Source organism: Schistocerca cancellata, unplaced genomic scaffold (genome assembly GCF_023864275.1).
Source record: "Schistocerca cancellata isolate TAMUIC-IGC-003103 unplaced genomic scaffold, iqSchCanc2.1 HiC_scaffold_1140, whole genome shotgun sequence".
Taxonomy (NCBI): Eukaryota; Metazoa; Arthropoda; class Insecta; order Orthoptera; family Acrididae; genus Schistocerca; species Schistocerca cancellata.
The window spans coordinates 1170404-1188489 of NW_026047139.1; positions in this window are offsets into that span (position 1 = coordinate 1170404).

Genomic DNA, 18086 nt, shown 5'->3' on the forward strand with positions numbered 1-18086 from the left:
CAATAGAACAACAACTTGTCATCATCTTGTTCCCACGCCCCCCCCCCCCCACCTCGTTGCCACTCTTGCGGACATCATGCTGCTGGTGGTGCGTCATTTCCACCAAAAGCCCAGTTGATGGGCAAATAAAAATTGCAGCCTTGTAATGTGAACACCCTGCTGTGAGAAAGCAAAGATTTACTACACTTTGGAAATAAAATGCTACGTTCTTAGGCGAACTTGAAAGAACAATCTTTAAGACACTATAAAGAGACAGTACATACCAATAGAATAACAACTTGTCATTTTATTGTTCCCGTGCCCCCCCTTACCCCCCTCTCGTTGCCACTCTTGCGGACATCATGCTGCTGGTGGAGCGTCATTTCCACCAAAAGCCCAGTTGATGGGCAAATAAAAATTGCAGCCTTGTAATGTGAACACCCTGCTGTGAGAAAGCAAAGATTTACTACACTTTGGAAATAAAATGCTAGGTTCTTAGGCGAACTTGAAAGAAAAGTCTTTAAAACACAATAGAGAGACAGTACATACCAATAGAATAACAACTTGTCATCATCTTGTTCCCGCGTCCCCCCCCCACCTCTCGTTGCCACTCTTGCGGACATCATGCTGCTGGTGGAGCGTCATTTCCACCAAAAGCCCAGTTGATGGGCAAATAAAAATTGCAGCCTTGTAATGTGAACACCCTGCTGTGAGAAAGCAAAGATTTACTACACTTTGGAAATAAAATGCTACTTTCTAAGGCGAACTTGAAAGAACAGTCTTTAAAACACTATAGAGAGACAGTACATACCAATAGAATAACAACTTGTCATCATCTTGTTCCCGCGCCCCCCCCCCCCCCCCCCTCTCGTTGACACTCTTGCGGACATCATGCTGCTGGTGGAGCGTCATTTCCACCAAAAGCCCAGTTGATGGGCAAATAAAAATTGCAGCCTTGTAATGTGAACACCCTGCTGTGAGAAAGCAGAGATTTACTACACTTTGGAAATAAAATGCTACGTTCTTAGGCGAACTTGAAAGAAAAGTCTTTAAAACACTATAGAGAGACAGTACATACCAATAGAATAACAACTAGTCATCATCTTGTTGCCGCCCCCCCCCCCCCTGTCGTTGCCACTCTTGCGGACATCATGCTGCTGGTGAAGCGTCATTTCCACCAAAAGCCCAGTTGATGGGCAAATAAAAATTGCAGCCTTGTAATGTGAACACCCTGCTGTGAGAAAGCAAAGATTTACTACACTTTGGAAATAAAATGCTACGTTCTAAGGCGAACTTGAGAGAACAGTCTTTAAAACACTATAAAGAGACAGTACATACCAATAGAACAACAACTTGTCATCTTCTTGTTCCCGCGCCCCCCCTCCCACTCGTTGCCACTCTTGCGGACATCATGCTGCTGGTGGTGCGTCATTTCCACCAAAAGCCCAGTTGATGGGCAAATAAAAATTGCAGCCTTGTAATGTGAACACCCTGCTGTGAGAAAGCAAAGATTTACTGCACTTTGGAAATAAAATGCTAGGTTCTAAGGCGAACTTGAAAGAACAGTCTTTAAAACACTATAGAGAGACAGTACATACCAATAGAATAACAACTTGTCATCATCTTGTTCCCGCGCCCCCCCCCCCCCCCCCCTCTCGTTGCCACTCTTGCGGACATCATGCTGCTGGTGGAGCGTCATTTCCACCAAAAGCCCAGTTGATGGGAAAATAAAAATTGCAGCCTTGTAATGTGAATACCCTGCTGTGAAAAAGCAAAGATTTACTACACTTTGGTAATAAAATGCTACGTTCTAAGGCGAATTTGAATGAACAGTCTTTAAAACACTATAGAGAGACAGTACATTCCAATAGAATAACAACTTGTCATCATCTTGTTCCCGCGCCCCCCCCCCCTCTCGTGGCCACTCTTGCGGACATCATGCTGCTGGTTGAGCGTCATTTCCACCAAAAGCCCAGTTGATGGGCAAATAAAAATTGCAGCCTTGTAATGTGAACACCCTGCTGTGAGAAAGCAAAGATTTACTACACTTTGGAAATAAAATGCTAGGTTCTTAGGCCAACTTGAAAGAAAAGCCTTTAAAACACTATAGAGAGACAGTACATACCAATAGAATAGCAACTTGTCATCATCTTGTTCCCGCGCCCCCCCCCCCCCCTCGTTGCCACTTATGCGGACATCATGCTGCTGGTGGTGCGTCATTTCCCCCAAAAGCCCAGTTGATGGGCAAATAAAAATTGCAGCCTTAAAATGTGAACACCTTGCTGTGAGAAAGCAAGGATTTACTACACTTTGGAAATAAATCACTGTGTTCTTAGGCGAACTTGAAAGAGCAATCTTTAAAACACTATAAAGAGACACTACATATCAATAGAATAACAACTTGTCATCTTCTTGTTCCCGGACCCCCCCTCGTTGCCACTCTTGCAGACATCATGCTGCTGGTGGTGCGTCATTTCCACCAAAAGCCCAGTTGATGGGCAAATAAAAATTGCAGCCTTGTAATGTGAACACCCTGCTGTGAGAAAGCAAAGATTTACTACACTTTGGAAATAAAATGCTACGTTCGTAGGCGAACTTGAAAGAACAATCTTTAAAACACTATAAAGAGACAGTACATACCAATAGAATAGCAACTTGTCATCTTCTTGATCCTGGACACCCCCTCGTTGCCACTCTTGCGGATATTATGCTGCTGGTGGTGCGTCATTTCCACCAAAAGCCCAGTTGATAGGCAAATAAAAATTGCAGCCATGTAATGTGAACACCCTGCTGTGAGAAAGCAAAGATTTACTACACTTTGGAAATACAATGCTACGTTCTAAGGCGAACTTGAAAGAACAGTCTTTAAAACACTATAGAGAGACAGTACATACCAATAGAATAACAACTTGTCATCATCTTGTTCCCGCGCCCCCCCCCCCCCCCCTCTCTCGTTGCCACTCTTGCGGACATCATGCTGCTGGTGGAGCGTCATTTCCACCAAAAGCCCAGTTGATGGGCAAATAAAAATTGCAGCCTTGTAATGTGAACACCCAGCTGTGAGAAAGCAAAGATTTACTACACTTTGGAAATAAAATGCTAGGTTCGTAGGCGAACTTGAAAGAAAAGTCTTTAAAACACTATAAAGAGACAGTACATACCAATAGAACAACAACTTGTCATCATCTTGTTCCCACGCCCCCCCCCCCCACCTCGTTGCCACTCTTGCGGACATCATGCTGCTGGTGGTGCGTCATTTCCACCAAAAGCCCAGTTGATGGGCAAATAAAAATTGCAGCCTTGTAATGTGAACACCCTGCTGTGAGAAAGCAAAGATTTACTACACTTTGGAAATAAAATGCTACGTTCTTAGGCGAACTTGAAAGAACAATCTTTAAGACACTATAAAGAGACAGTACATACCAATAGAATAACAACTTGTCATTTTATTGTTCCCGTGCCCCCCCTTACCCCCCTCTTGTTGCCACTCTTGCGGACATCATGCTGCTGGTGGAGCGTCATTTCCACCAAAAGCCCAGTTGATGGGCAAATAAAAATTGCAGCCTTGTAATGTGAACACCCTGCTGTGAGAAAGCAAAGATTTACTACACTTTGGAAATAAAATGCTAGGTTCTTAGGCGAACTTGAAAGAAAAGTCTTTAAAACACTATAGAGAGACAGTACATACCAATAGAATAACAACTTGTCATCATCTTGTTCCCGCGTCCCCCCCCCACCTCTCGTTGCCACTCTTGCGGACATCATGCTGCTGGTGGAGCGTCATTTCCACCAAAAGCCCAGTTGATGGGCAAATAAAAATTGCAGCCTTGTAATGTGAACACCCTGCTGTGAGAAAGCAAAGATTTACTACACTTTGGAAATAAAATGCTACTTTCTAAGGCGAACTTGAAAGAACAGTCTTTAAAACACTATAGAGAGACAGTACATACCAATAGAATAACAACTTGTCATCATCTTGTTCCCGCGCCCCCCCCCCCCCTCTCTCGTTGCCACTCTTGCGGACATCATGCTGCTGGTGGAGCGTCATTTCCACCAAAAGCCCAGTTGATGGGCAAATAAAAATTGCAGCCTTGTAATGTGAACACCCAGCTGTGAGAAAGCAAAGATTTACTACACTTTGGAAATAAAATGCTAGGTTCGTAGGCGAACTTGAAAGAAAAGTCTTTAAAACACTATAAAGAGACAGTACATACCAATAGAACAACAACTTGTCATCATCTTGTTCCCACGCCCCCCCCCCCCCCCCTCGTTGCCACTCTTGCGGACATCATGCTGCTGGTGGTGCGTCATTTCCACCAAAAGCCCAGTTGATGGGCAAATAAAAATTGCAGCCTTGTAATGTGAACACCCTGCTGTGAGAAAGCAAAGATTTACTACACTTTGGAAATAAAATGCTACGTTCTTAGGCGAACTTGAAAGAACAATCTTTAAGACACTATAAAGAGACAGTACATACCAATAGAATAACAACTTGTCATTTTATTGTTCCCGTGCCCCCCCTTACCCCCCTCTCGTTGCCACTCTTGCGGACATCATGCTGCTGGTGGAGCGTCATTTCCACCAAAAGCCCAGTTGATGGGCAAATAAAAATTGCAGCCTTGTAATGTGAACACCCTGCTGTGAGAAAGCAAAGATTTACTACACTTTGGAAATAAAATGCTAGGTTCTTAGGCGAACTTGAAAGAAAAGTCTTTAAAACACAATAGAGAGACAGTACATACCAATAGAATAACAACTTGTCATCATCTTGTTCCCGCGTCCCCCCCCCACCTCTCGTTGCCACTCTTGCGGACATCATGCTGCTGGTGGAGCGTCATTTCCACCAAAAGCCCAGTTGATGGGCAAATAAAAATTGCAGCCTTGTAATGTGAACACCCTGCTGTGAGAAAGCAAAGATTTACTACACTTTGGAAATAAAATGCTACTTTCTAAGGCGAACTTGAAAGAACAGTCTTTAAAACACTATAGAGAGACAGTACATACCAATAGAATAACAACTTGTCATCATCTTGTTCCCGCGCCCCCCCCCCCCCCTCTCGTTGACACTCTTGCGGACATCATGCTGCTGGTGGAGCGTCATTTCCACCAAAAGCCCAGTTGATGGGCAAATAAAAATTGCAGCCTTGTAATGTGAACACCCTGCTGTGAGAAAGCAGAGATTTACTACACTTTGGAAATAAAATGCTACGTTCTTAGGCGAACTTGAAAGAAAAGTCTTTAAAACACTATAGAGAGACAGTACATACCAATAGAATAACAACTAGTCATCATCTTGTTGCCGCCCCCCCCCCCCCCTGTCGTTGCCACTCTTGCGGACATCATGCTGCTGGTGAAGCGTCATTTCCACCAAAAGCCCAGTTGATGGGCAAATAAAAATTGCAGCCTTGTAATGTGAACACCCTGCTGTGAGAAAGCAAAGATTTACTACACTTTGGAAATAAAATGCTACGTTCTAAGGCGAACTTGAGAGAACAGTCTTTAAAACACTATAAAGAGACAGTACATACCAATAGAACAACAACTTGTCATCTTCTTGTTCCCGCGCCCCCCCTCCCACTCGTTGCCACTCTTGCGGACATCATGCTGCTGGTGGTGCGTCATTTCCACCAAAAGCCCAGTTGATGGGCAAATAAAAATTGCAGCCTTGTAATGTGAACACCCTGCTGTGAGAAAGCAAAGATTTACTGCACTTTGGAAATAAAATGCTAGGTTCTAAGGCGAACTTGAAAGAACAGTCTTTAAAACACTATAGAGAGACAGTACATACCAATAGAATAACAACTTGTCATCATCTTGTTCCCGCGCCCCCCCCCCCCCCCCCTCTCGTTGCCACTCTTGCGGACATCATGCTGCTGGTGGAGCGTCATTTCCACCAAAAGCCCAGTTGATGGGAAAATAAAAATTGCAGCCTTGTAATGTGAATACCCTGCTGTGAGAAAGCAAAGATTTACTACACTTTGGTAATAAAATGCTACGTTCTAAGGCGAATTTGAATGAACAGTCTTTAAAACACTATAGAGAGACAGTACATTCCAATAGAATAACAACTTGTCATCATCTTGTTCCCGCGCCCCCCCCCCCTCTCGTGGCCACTCTTGCGGACATCATGCTGCTGGTTGAGCGTCATTTCCACCAAAAGCCCAGTTGATGGGCAAATAAAAATTGCAGCCTTGTAATGTGAACACCCTGCTGTGAGAAAGCAAAGATTTACTACACTTTGGAAATAAAATGCTAGGTTCTTAGGCCAACTTGAAAGAAAAGTCTTTAAAACACTATAGAGAGACAGTACATACCAATAGAATAGCAACTTGTCATCATCTTGTTCCCGCGCCCCCCCCCCCCCCCCCCTCGTTGCCACTTATGCGGACATCATGCTGCTGGTGGTGCGTCATTTCCCCCAAAAGCCCAGTTGATGGGCAAATAAAAATTGCAGCCTTAAAATGTGAACACCTTGCTGTGAGAAAGCAAGGATTTACTACACTTTGGAAATAAATCACTGTGTTCTTAGGCGAACTTGAAAGAGCAATCTTTAAAACACTATAAAGAGACACTACATATCAATAGAATAACAACTTGTCATCTTCTTGTTCCCGGACCCCCCCTCGTTGCCACTCTTGCAGACATCATGCTGCTGGTGGTGCGTCATTTCCACCAAAAGCCCAGTTGATGGGCAAATAAAAATTGCAGCCTTGTAATGTGAACACCCTGCTGTGAGAAAGCAAAGATTTACTACACTTTGGAAATAAAATGCTACGTTCGTAGGCGAACTTGAAAGAACAATCTTTAAAACACTATAAAGAGACAGTACATACCAATAGAATAGCAACTTGTCATCTTCTTGATCCTGGACACCCCCTCGTTGCCACTCTTGCGGATATTATGCTGCTGGTGGTGCGTCATTTCCACCAAAAGCCCAGTTGATAGGCAAATAAAAATTGCAGCCATGTAATGTGAACACCCTGCTGTGAGAAAGCAAAGATTTACTACACTTTGGAAATACAATGCTACGTTCTAAGGCGAACTTGAAAGAACAGTCTTTAAAACACTATAGAGAGACAGTACATACCAATAGAATAACAACTTGTCATCATCTTGTTCCCGCGCCCCCCCCCCCCCCCCCCCCCCTCTCTCGTTGCCACTCTTGCGGACATCATGCTGCTGGTGGAGCGTCATTTCCACCAAAAGCCCAGTTGATGGGCAAATAAAAATTGCAGCCTTGTAATGTGAACACCCAGCTGTGAGAAAGCAAAGATTTACTACACTTTGGAAATAAAATGCTAGGTTCGTAGGCGAACTTGAAAGAAAAGTCTTTAAAACACTATAAAGAGACAGTACATACCAATAGAACAACAACTTGTCATCATCTTGTTCCCACGCCCCCCCCCCCCCCACCTCGTTGCCACTCTTGCGGACATCATGCTGCTGGTGGTGCGTCATTTCCACCAAAAGCCCAGTTGATGGGCAAATAAAAATTGCAGCCTTGTAATGTGAACACCCTGCTGTGAGAAAGCAAAGATTTACTACACTTTGGAAATAAAATGCTACGTTCTTAGGCGAACTTGAAAGAACAATCTTTAAGACACTATAAAGAGACAGTACATACCAATAGAATAACAACTTGTCATTTTATTGTTCCCGTGCCCCCCCTTACCCCCCTCTCGTTGCCACTCTTGCGGACATCATGCTGCTGGTGGAGCGTCATTTCCACCAAAAGCCCAGTTGATGGGCAAATAAAAATTGCAGCCTTGTAATGTGAACACCCTGCTGTGAGAAAGCAAAGATTTACTACACTTTGGAAATAAAATGCTAGGTTCTTAGGCGAACTTGAAAGAAAAGTCTTTAAAACACTATAGAGAGACAGTACATACCAATAGAATAACAACTTGTCATCATCTTGTTCCCGCGTCCCCCCCCCACCTCTCGTTGCCACTCTTGCGGACATCATGCTGCTGGTGGAGCGTCATTTCCACCAAAAGCCCAGTTGATGGGCAAATAAAAATTGCAGCCTTGTAATGTGAACACCCTGCTGTGAGAAAGCAAAGATTTACTACACTTTGGAAATAAAATGCTACTTTCTAAGGCGAACTTGAAAGAACAGTCTTTAAAACACTATAGAGAGACAGTACATACCAATAGAATAACAACTTGTCATCATCTTGTTCCCGCGCCCCCCCCCCCCCCCCTCTCGTTGACACTCTTGCGGACATCATGCTGCTGGTGGAGCGTCATTTCCACCAAAAGCCCAGTTGATGGGCAAATAAAAATTGCAGCCTTGTAATGTGAACACCCTGCTGTGAGAAAGCAGAGATTTACTACACTTTGGAAATAAAATGCTACGTTCTTAGGCGAACTTGAAAGAAAAGTCTTTAAAACACTATAGAGAGACAGTACATACCAATAGAATAACAACTAGTCATCATCTTGTTGCCGCCCCCCCCCCCCCCTGTCGTTGCCACTCTTGCGGACATCATGCTGCTGGTGAAGCGTCATTTCCACCAAAAGCCCAGTTGATGGGCAAATAAAAATTGCAGCCTTGTAATGTGAACACCCTGCTGTGAGAAAGCAAAGATTTACTACACTTTGGAAATAAAATGCTACGTTCTAAGGCGAACTTGAGAGAACAGTCTTTAAAACACTATAAAGAGACAGTACATACCAATAGAACAACAACTTGTCATCTTCTTGTTCCCGCGCCCCCCCTCCCACTCGTTGCCACTCTTGCGGACATCATGCTGCTGGTGGTGCGTCATTTCCACCAAAAGCCCAGTTGATGGGCAAATAAAAATTGCAGCCTTGTAATGTGAACACCCTGCTGTGAGAAAGCAAAGATTTACTGCACTTTGGAAATAAAATGCTAGGTTCTAAGGCGAACTTGGAAGAACAGTCTTTAAAACACTATAGAGAGACAGTACATACCAATAGAATAACAACTTGTCATCATCTTGTTCCCGCGCCCCCCCCCCCCCCCCCCCTCTCGTTGCCACTCTTGCGGACATCATGCTGCTGGTGGAGCGTCATTTCCACCAAAAGCCCAGTTGATGGGAAAATAAAAATTGCAGCCTTGTAATGTGAATACCCTGCTGTGAGAAAGCAAAGATTTACTACACTTTGGTAATAAAATGCTACGTTCTAAGGCGAATTTGAATGAACAGTCTTTAAAACACTATAGAGAGACAGTACATTCCAATAGAATAACAACTTGTCATCATCTTGTTCCCGCGCCCCCCCCCCCCTCTCGTGGCCACTCTTGCGGACATCATGCTGCTGGTTGAGCGTCATTTCCACCAAAAGCCCAGTTGATGGGCAAATAAAAATTGCAGCCTTGTAATGTGAACACCCTGCTGTGAGAAAGCAAAGATTTACTACACTTTGGAAATAAAATGCTAGGTTCTTAGGCCAACTTGAAAGAAAAGTCTTTAAAACACTATAGAGAGACAGTACATACCAATAGAATAGCAACTTGTCATCATCTTGTTCCCGCGCCCCCCCCCCCCCCTCGTTGCCACTTATGCGGACATCATGCTGCTGGTGGAGCGTCATTTCCACCAAAAGCCCAGTTGATGGGCAAATAAAAATTGCAGCCTTGTAATGTGAATACCCTGCTGTGAGAAAGCAAAGATTTACTACACTTTGGAAATAAAATGCTACGTTCTAAGGCGAACATGAAAGAAAAGTCTTTAAAACACTATAGAGAGACAGTACATACCAATAGAATAACAACTCGTCATCTTCTTGTTCCCGCGCCCCCCCCCCTCCCCCCCCCCCCCCCCCCCCCCCACCATCGTTGCCACTCTTGCGGACATCATGCTGATGGTGGTGCGTCATTTCCACCAAAAGCCCAGTTGATGGGCAAATAAGAATTGCAGCCTTGTAATGTGAACACCCTGCTGTGAGAAAGCAAGGATTTACTACACTTTGGAAATAAATCACTGTGTTCTTAGGCGAACTTGAAAGAACAATCTTTAAAACACTATATAGAGACACTACATATCAATATAATAACAACTTGTCATCTTCTTGTTCCCGGACCCCCCCTCGTTGCCACTCTTGCAGACATCATGCTGCTGGTGGTGCGTCATTTCCACCAAAAGCCCAGTTGATGGGCAAATAAAAATTGCAGCCTTGTAATGTGAACACCCTGCTGTGAGAATGCAAAGATTTACTACACTTTGGAAATAAAATGCTACGTTCGTAGGCGAACTTGAAAGAACAATCTTTAAAACACTATAAAGAAACAGTACATACCAATAGAATAGCAACTTGTCATCTTCTTGATCCTGGACACCCCCTCGTTGCCACTCTTGCGGACATTATACTGCTGGTGGTGCGTCATTTCCACCAAAAGCCCAGTTGATAGGCAAATAAAAATTGCAGCCATGTAATGTGAACACCCTGCTGTGAGAAAGCAAAGATTTACTACACTTTGGAAATACAATGCTACGTTCTAAGGCGAACTTGAAAGAACAGTCTTTAAAACACTATAGAGAGACAGTACATACCAATAGAATAACAACTTGTCATTTTCTTGTTCCCACGCCCCCCCCCCCCCCCCCTCGTTACCACTCTTGCGGACATCATGCTGCTGGTGGAGCGTCATTTCCACCAAAAGCTCAGTTGATGGGCAAATAAAAATTGCAGCCTTGTAATGTGAACACCCTGCTGTGAGAAAGCAAAGATTTACTACACTTTGGAAATACAATGCTACGTTCTAAGGCGAACTTGAAAGAACAGTCTTTAAAACACTATAGAGAGTCAGTACATACCAATAGAATAACAACTTGTCATCATCTTGTTCCCGCGCCCCCCACCCCCCCTCTCGTTGCCACTCTTGCGGACATCATGCTGCTGGTGGAGCGTCATTTCCACCAAAAGCCCAGTTGATGGGCAAATAAAAATTGCAGCCTTGTAATGTGAACACCCTGCTGTGAGAAAGCAAAGATTTACTACACTTTGGAAATAATATGCTACGTTCTTAGGCGAACTTGAAAGAACAATCTTTAAGACACTATAAAGAGACAGTACATACCAATAGAATAACAACTTGTCATTTTATTGTTCCCGCGCCCCCCCCCCCCTCTCGTTGCCACTCTTGCGGACATCATGCTGCTGGTGGAGCGTCATTTCCACCAAAAGCCCAGCTGATGGGCAAATAAAAATTGCAGCCTTGTAATGTGAACACCCTGCTGTGAGAAAGCAAAGATTTACTACACCTTGGAAATAAAATGCTAGGTTCTTAGGCGAACTTGAAAGAAAAGTCTTTAAAACACTATAGAGAGACAGTACATACCAATAGAATAACAACTTGTCATCATCTTGTTCCCGCGTCCCCCCCCCCCACCTCTCGTTGCCACTCTTGCGGACATCATGCTGCTGGTTGAGCGTCATTTCCACCAAAAGCCCAGTTGATGGGCAAATAAAAATTGCAGCCTTGTAATGTGAACATTCTGCTGTGAGAAAGCAAAGATTTACTACACTTTGGAAATAAAATGCTAGTTTCTTAGGCGAACTTGAAAGAAAAGTCTTTAAAACACTATAGAGAGACAGTACATACCAATAGAATAACAACTTGTCATCTTCTTGTTCCCGCACCCCCCCCCCCCCCACCCCTCGTTACCACTCTTGCGGACATCATGCTGCTGGTGGAGCGTCATTTCCAACAAAAACCCAATTGATGGGCAAATAAAAATTGCAGCCTTGTAATGTGAACACCCTGCTGTGAGAAAGCAAGGATTTACTACACTTTGCAAATAAATCACTGTGTTCTTAGGCGAACTTGAAAGAACAATCTTTAAAACACTATAAAGAGACACTACATATCAATAGAATAACAACTTGTCATCTTCTTGTTCTCGGACCCCCCCTCGTTGCCACTCTTGCAGACATCATGCTGCTGGTGGTGCGTCATTTCCACCAAAAGCCCAGTTGATGGGCAAATAAAAATTGCAGCCTTGTAATGTGAACACCCTGCTGTGAGAAAGCAAAGATTTACTACACTTTGGAAATAAAATGCTACGTTCGTAGGCGAACTTGAAAGAACAATCTTTAAAACACTATAAAGAGACAGTACATACCAATAGAATAGCAACTTGTCATCTTCTTGAACCTGGACACCCCCTCGTTGCCACTCTTGCTTACATTATGCTGCTGGTGGTGCGTCATTTCCACCTAAAGCCCAGTTGATAGGCAAATAAAAATTGCAGCCATGTAATGTTAACACCCTGCTGTGAGAAGCAAAGATTTACTACACTTTGGAAATACAATGCTACGTTCTAAGGCGAACTTGAAAGAACAGTCTTTAAAACACTATAGAGAGACAGTACATACCAATAGAATAACAACTTGTCATTTTCTTGTTCCCACGCCCCCCCCCCCCCCTCGTTTCCACTCTTGCGGACATCATGCTGCTGGTGGAGCGTCATTTCCTCCAAAAGCCCAGTTGATGGGCAAATAAAAATTGCAGCCTTGTAATGTGAACACCCTGCTGTGAGAAAGCAAAGATTTACTACACTTTGGAATTACAATGCTACGTTCTAAGGCGAACTTGAAAGAACAGTCTTTAAAACACTATAGAGAGACAGTACATACCAATAGAATAACAACTTGTCATCATCTTGTTCCCGCGCCCCCCCCCCCCCCCCTCTCTCGTTGCCACTCTTGCGGACATCATGCAGCTGGTGGAGTGTCATTTCCACCAAAAGCCAAGTTGATGGGCAAATAAAAATTGCAGCCTTGTAATGTGAACACCCTGCTGTGAGAAAGCAAAGATTTACTACACTTTGGAAATAAAATGCTAGGTTCGTAGGCGAACTTGAAAGAAAATTCTTTAAAACACTATAAAGAGACACTACATACCAATAGAACAACAACTTGTCATCATCTTGTTCCCAAGCCCCCCCCCCCCCACCTCGTTGCCACTCTTGCGGACATCATGCTGCTGGTGGTGCGTCATTACCACCAAAAGCCCAGTTGATGGGCAAATAAAAATTGCAGCCTTGTAATGTGAACACCCTGCTGTGAGAAAGCAAAGATTTACTACACTTTGGAAATAAAATGCTACGTTCGTAGGCGAACTTGAAAGAACAATCTTTAAAACACTATAAAGAGACAGTACATACCAATAGAATAGCAACTTGTCATATTCTTGATCCTGGACACGCCCTCGTTGCCACTCTTGCTTACATTATGCTGCTGGTGGTGCGTCATTTCCACCTAAAGCCCAGTTGATAGGCAAATAAAAATTGCAGCCATGTAATGTTAACACCCTGCTGTGAGAAGCAAAGATTTACTACACTTTGGAAATACAATGCTACGTTCTAAGGCGAACTTGAAAGAACAGTCTTTAAAACACTATAGAGAGACAGTACATACCAATAGAATAACAACTTGTCATCATCTTGTTCCCGCCCCCCCCCCCCCCCCACCCTCTCGTTGCCACTCTTGCGGACATCATGCTGCTGGTGGAGCGTCATTTCCACCAAAAGCCCAGTTGATGGGCAAATAAAAATTGCAGCCTTGTAATGTGAACACCCTGCTTTGAGAAAGCAAAGATTTACTACACTTTGGAAATAAAATGCTACGTTCTAAGGCGAACTTGAGAGAACAGTCTTTAAAACACTATAAAGAGACAGTAGATACCAACAGAACAACAACTTGTCATCTTCTTGTTCCCGCGCCCCCCCTCCCACTCGTTGCCACTCTTGCGGACATCATGCTGCTGGTGGTGCGTCATTTCCAACAAAAGCCCAGTTGATGGGCAAATAAAAATTGCAGCCTTGTAATGTGAACACCCTGCTGTGAGAAAGCAAATATTTACTACACTTTGGAAATAAAATGCTACGTTCTAAGGCGAACTTGAAAGAACAGTCTTTAAAACACTATAGAGAGACAGTACATACCAATAGAATAACAACTTGTCATCATCTTGTTCCCGCGCCCCCCCCCCCCCCTCTCGTTGCCACTCTTGCGGACATCATGCTGCTGCTGGGGACGTCATTTCCACCAAAAGCCCAGTTGATGGGCAAATAAAAATTGCAGCCTTGTAATGTGAACACCCTACTGTGAGAAAGCAAAGATTTACTACACTTTGGAAATAAAATGCTACTCTCTAAGGCGAACTTGAAAGAACAGTCTTTAAAAAACTATAGAGAGACAGTACATACCAATAGAATAACAACTTGTCATCATCTTGTTCCCGCGCCCCCCCCCCCCTCTCGTTGCCACTCTTACGGACATCATGCTGCTGGTGGAGCGTCATTTTCACCAAAAGCCCAGTTGATGGGCAAATAAAAATTGCAGCCTTGTAATGTGAACACCCTGCTGTGAGAAAGCAAAGATTTACTACACTTTGGAAATAAAATGCTAGGTTCTTAGGCGAACTTGAAAGAAAAGTCTTTAAAACACTATAGAGAGACAGTACATACCAATAGAATAACAACTTGTCATCATCTTGTTCCCGCGCCCCCTCCCACTCTTGTTGCCACTCTTGCGGACATCTTGCTGCTGGTGGAGCGTCATTTCCACCAAAAGCCCAGTTGATGGGCAAATAAAAATTGCAGGCTTATAGTGTGAACACCCTGCTGTGAGAAAGCAAAGATTTACTACACTTTGGAAATAAAATGCTACGTTCTAAGGCGAACTTGAAAGAACAGTCTTTAAAACACTATAGAGAGACAGTACATACCAATAGAATAACAACTTGTCATCATCTTGTTCCCGCGCCCCCCCCCCCCCCCCCCTCTGGTTACCACTCTTGCGGACATCATGCTGCTGGTGGAGCGTCATTTCCACCAAAAGCCCAGTTGATGGGCAAATAAAAATTGCAGCCTTGTAATGTGAACACCTTGCTGTGAGAAAGCAAAGATTTACTATACTTTGGAAATAAAATGCTACGTTCTAAGGCGAACTTGAAAGAACAGTCTTTAAAACACTAAAGAGAGACAGTACATACCAATAGAATAACAACTTGTCATCATCTTGTTCCCGCGCCCCCCTCCCCCCCTCGTTGCCACTCTTGCGGACATCATGCTGCTGGTGGAGCGTCATTTCCACCAAAAGCCCAGTTGATGGGCAAATAAAAATTGCAGCCTTGTAATGTGAACACCCTGCTGTGAGAAAGCAAAGATTTACTACACTTTGGAAATAAAATGCTACGTACTAAGGCGAACTTGAAAGAACAGTCTTTAAAACACTATAGAGAGACAGTACATACCAATAGAATAACAACTTGTCATCATCTTGTTCCCGCGCCCCCCCCCCCCCCCCTCTCGTTACCACTCTTGCGGACATCATGCTGCTGGTGGAGCGTCATTTCCACCAAAAGCCCAGTTGATGGGCAAATAAAAATTGCAGCCTTGTAATGTGAACACCCTGCTGTGAGAAAGCAAAGATTTACTACACTTTGGAAATAAAATGCTAGGTTCTTAGGCGAACTTGAAAGAACAGTCTTTAAAACACTATAGAGAGACAGTACATACCAATAGAATAAAAACTTGTCATCATCTTGTTCCCGCGCCCCCACCCCCCCCCTCTCGCTGCCACTCTTGCGGACATCATGCTGCTGGTGGAGCGTCATTTCCACCAAAAGCCCAGTTGATGGGCAAATAAAAATTGCAGCCTTGTAATGTGAACACCCTCCTGTGAGAAAGCAAAGATTTACTACACTTTGGAAATTAAATGCTACGTTCTAAGGCGAACATGAAAGAACAGTCTGTAAAACACTATAGAGAGACAGTACATACCAATAGAATAACAACTTGTCATCATCTTGTTCCCGCGCCCCCCCCCCCCTCTCGTTACCACTCTTGCGGACATCATGCTGCTGGTGGAGCGTCATTTCCACCAAAAGCCCAGTTGATGGGCAAATAAAAATTGCAGCCTTGTAATGTGAACACCCTGCTGTGAGAAAGCAAAGATTTACTACACTTTGGAAATAAAATGCTAGGTTCTTAGGCGAACTTGAAAGAAAAGTCTTTAAAACACTATAGAGAGACAGTACATACCAATAGAATAACAACTTGTCATCATCTTGTTCCCGCGCCCCCCCCCCCCCCCCCCTCTCGTTGCCACTCTTGCGGACATCATGCTGCTGGTGGAGCGTCATTTCCAACAAAAGCCCAGTTGATGGGCAAATAAAAATTGCAGCCTTGTAATGTGAACACCCTGCTGTGAGAAAGCAAAGATTTACTACACTTTGGAAATAAAATGCTACGTTCTAAGGCGAACTTGAAAGAACAGTCTTTAAAACACTATAGAGAGACAGTACATACCAGTAGAATAACAACTTGTCATCATCTTGTTCCCGCGCCCCCCCCCCCCCCCCCCTCTCGTTGCGACTCTTGCGGACATCATGCTGCTGGTGGAGCATCATTTCCACCAAAAGCCCAGTTGATGGGCAAATAAAAATTGCAGCCTTGTAATGTGAACACCCTGCTGTGAGAAAGCAAAGATTTAATACAATTTTGGAAATAAAATGCTAGGTTCTTAGGCGAACTTGAAAGAACAGTCTTTAAAACACTATAGAGAGACAGTACATACCAATAGAATAACAACTTGTCATCATCTTGTTCCCGCGCCCCCCCCCCCTCCCCCCCTCTCGTTGCCACTCTTGCGGACATCATGCTGCTGGTGGAGCGTCATTTCCACCAAAAGCCCAGTTGATGGGCAAATAAAAATTGCAGCCTTGTAATGTGAACACCCTGCTGTGAGAAAGCAAAGATTTACTACACTTTGGAAATAAAATGCTAGGTTCTTAGGCGAACTTGAAAGAAAAGTCTTTAAAACACTATAGAGAGACAGTACATACCAATAGAATAACAACTTGTCATCATCTTGTTCCCGCGCCCCCCCCCCCCCCCTCTCGTTGCCACTCTTGCGGACATCATGCTGCTGGTGGAGCGTCATTTCCACCAAAAGCCCAGTTGATGGGCAAATAAAAATTGCAGCCTTGTAATGTGAACACCTTGCTGTGAGAAAGCAAAGATTTACTATACTTTGGAAATAAAATGCTACGTTCTAAGGCGAACTTGAAAGAACAGTCTTTAAAACACTAAAGAGAGACAGTACATACCAATAGAATAACAACTTGTCATCATCTTGTTCCCGCGACCCCCTCCCCCCCTCGTTGCCACTCTTGCGGACATCATGCTGCTGGTGGAGCGTCATTTCCACCAAAAGCCCAGTTGATGGGCAAATAAAAATTGCAGCCTTGTAATGTGAACACCCTGCTGTGAGAAAGCAAAGATTTACTACACTTTGGAAATAAAATGCTAGGTTCTTAGGCGAACTTGAAAGAACAGTCTTTAAAACACTATAGAGAGACAGTACATACCAATAGAATAACAACTTGTCATCATCTTGTTCCCGCGCCCCCCCCCCCCCTCTCGTTACCACTCTTGCGGACATCATGCTGCTGGTGGAGCGTCATTTCCACCAAAAGCCCAGTTGATGGGCAAATAAAAATTGCAGCCTTGTAATGTGAACACCCTGCTGTGAGAAAGCAAAGATTTACTACACTTTGGAAATAAAATGCTAGGTTCTTAGGCGAACTTGAAAGAAAAGTCTTTAAAACACTATAGAGAGACAGTACATACCAATAGAATAACAACTTGTCATCATCTTGTTCCCGCGCCCCCCCCCCCCCCTCTCGTTGCCACTCTTGCGGACATCATGCTGCTGGTGGAGCGTCATTCCCACCAAAAGCCCAGTTGATGGGCAAATAAAAATTGCAGCCTTTTAATATGAACACCCTGCTGTGAGAACGCAAAGATTTACTACACTTTGGAAATAAAATGCTAGGTTCTTAGGCGAACTTGAAAGAACAGTCTTTAAAACACTATAGAGAGACAGTACATACCAGTAGAATAACAACTTGTCATCATCTTGTTCCCGCGCCCCCCCCCCCCCCCCTCTCGTTGCCACTCTTGCGGACATCATGCTGCTGGTGGAGCGTCATTTCCACCAAAAGCCCAGTTGATGGGCAAATAAAAATTGCAGCCTTGTAATGTGAACACCCTGCTGTGAGAAAGCAAAGATTTACTACACTTTGGAAATAAAATGCTACGTTCTAAGGCGAACTTGAAAGAACAGTC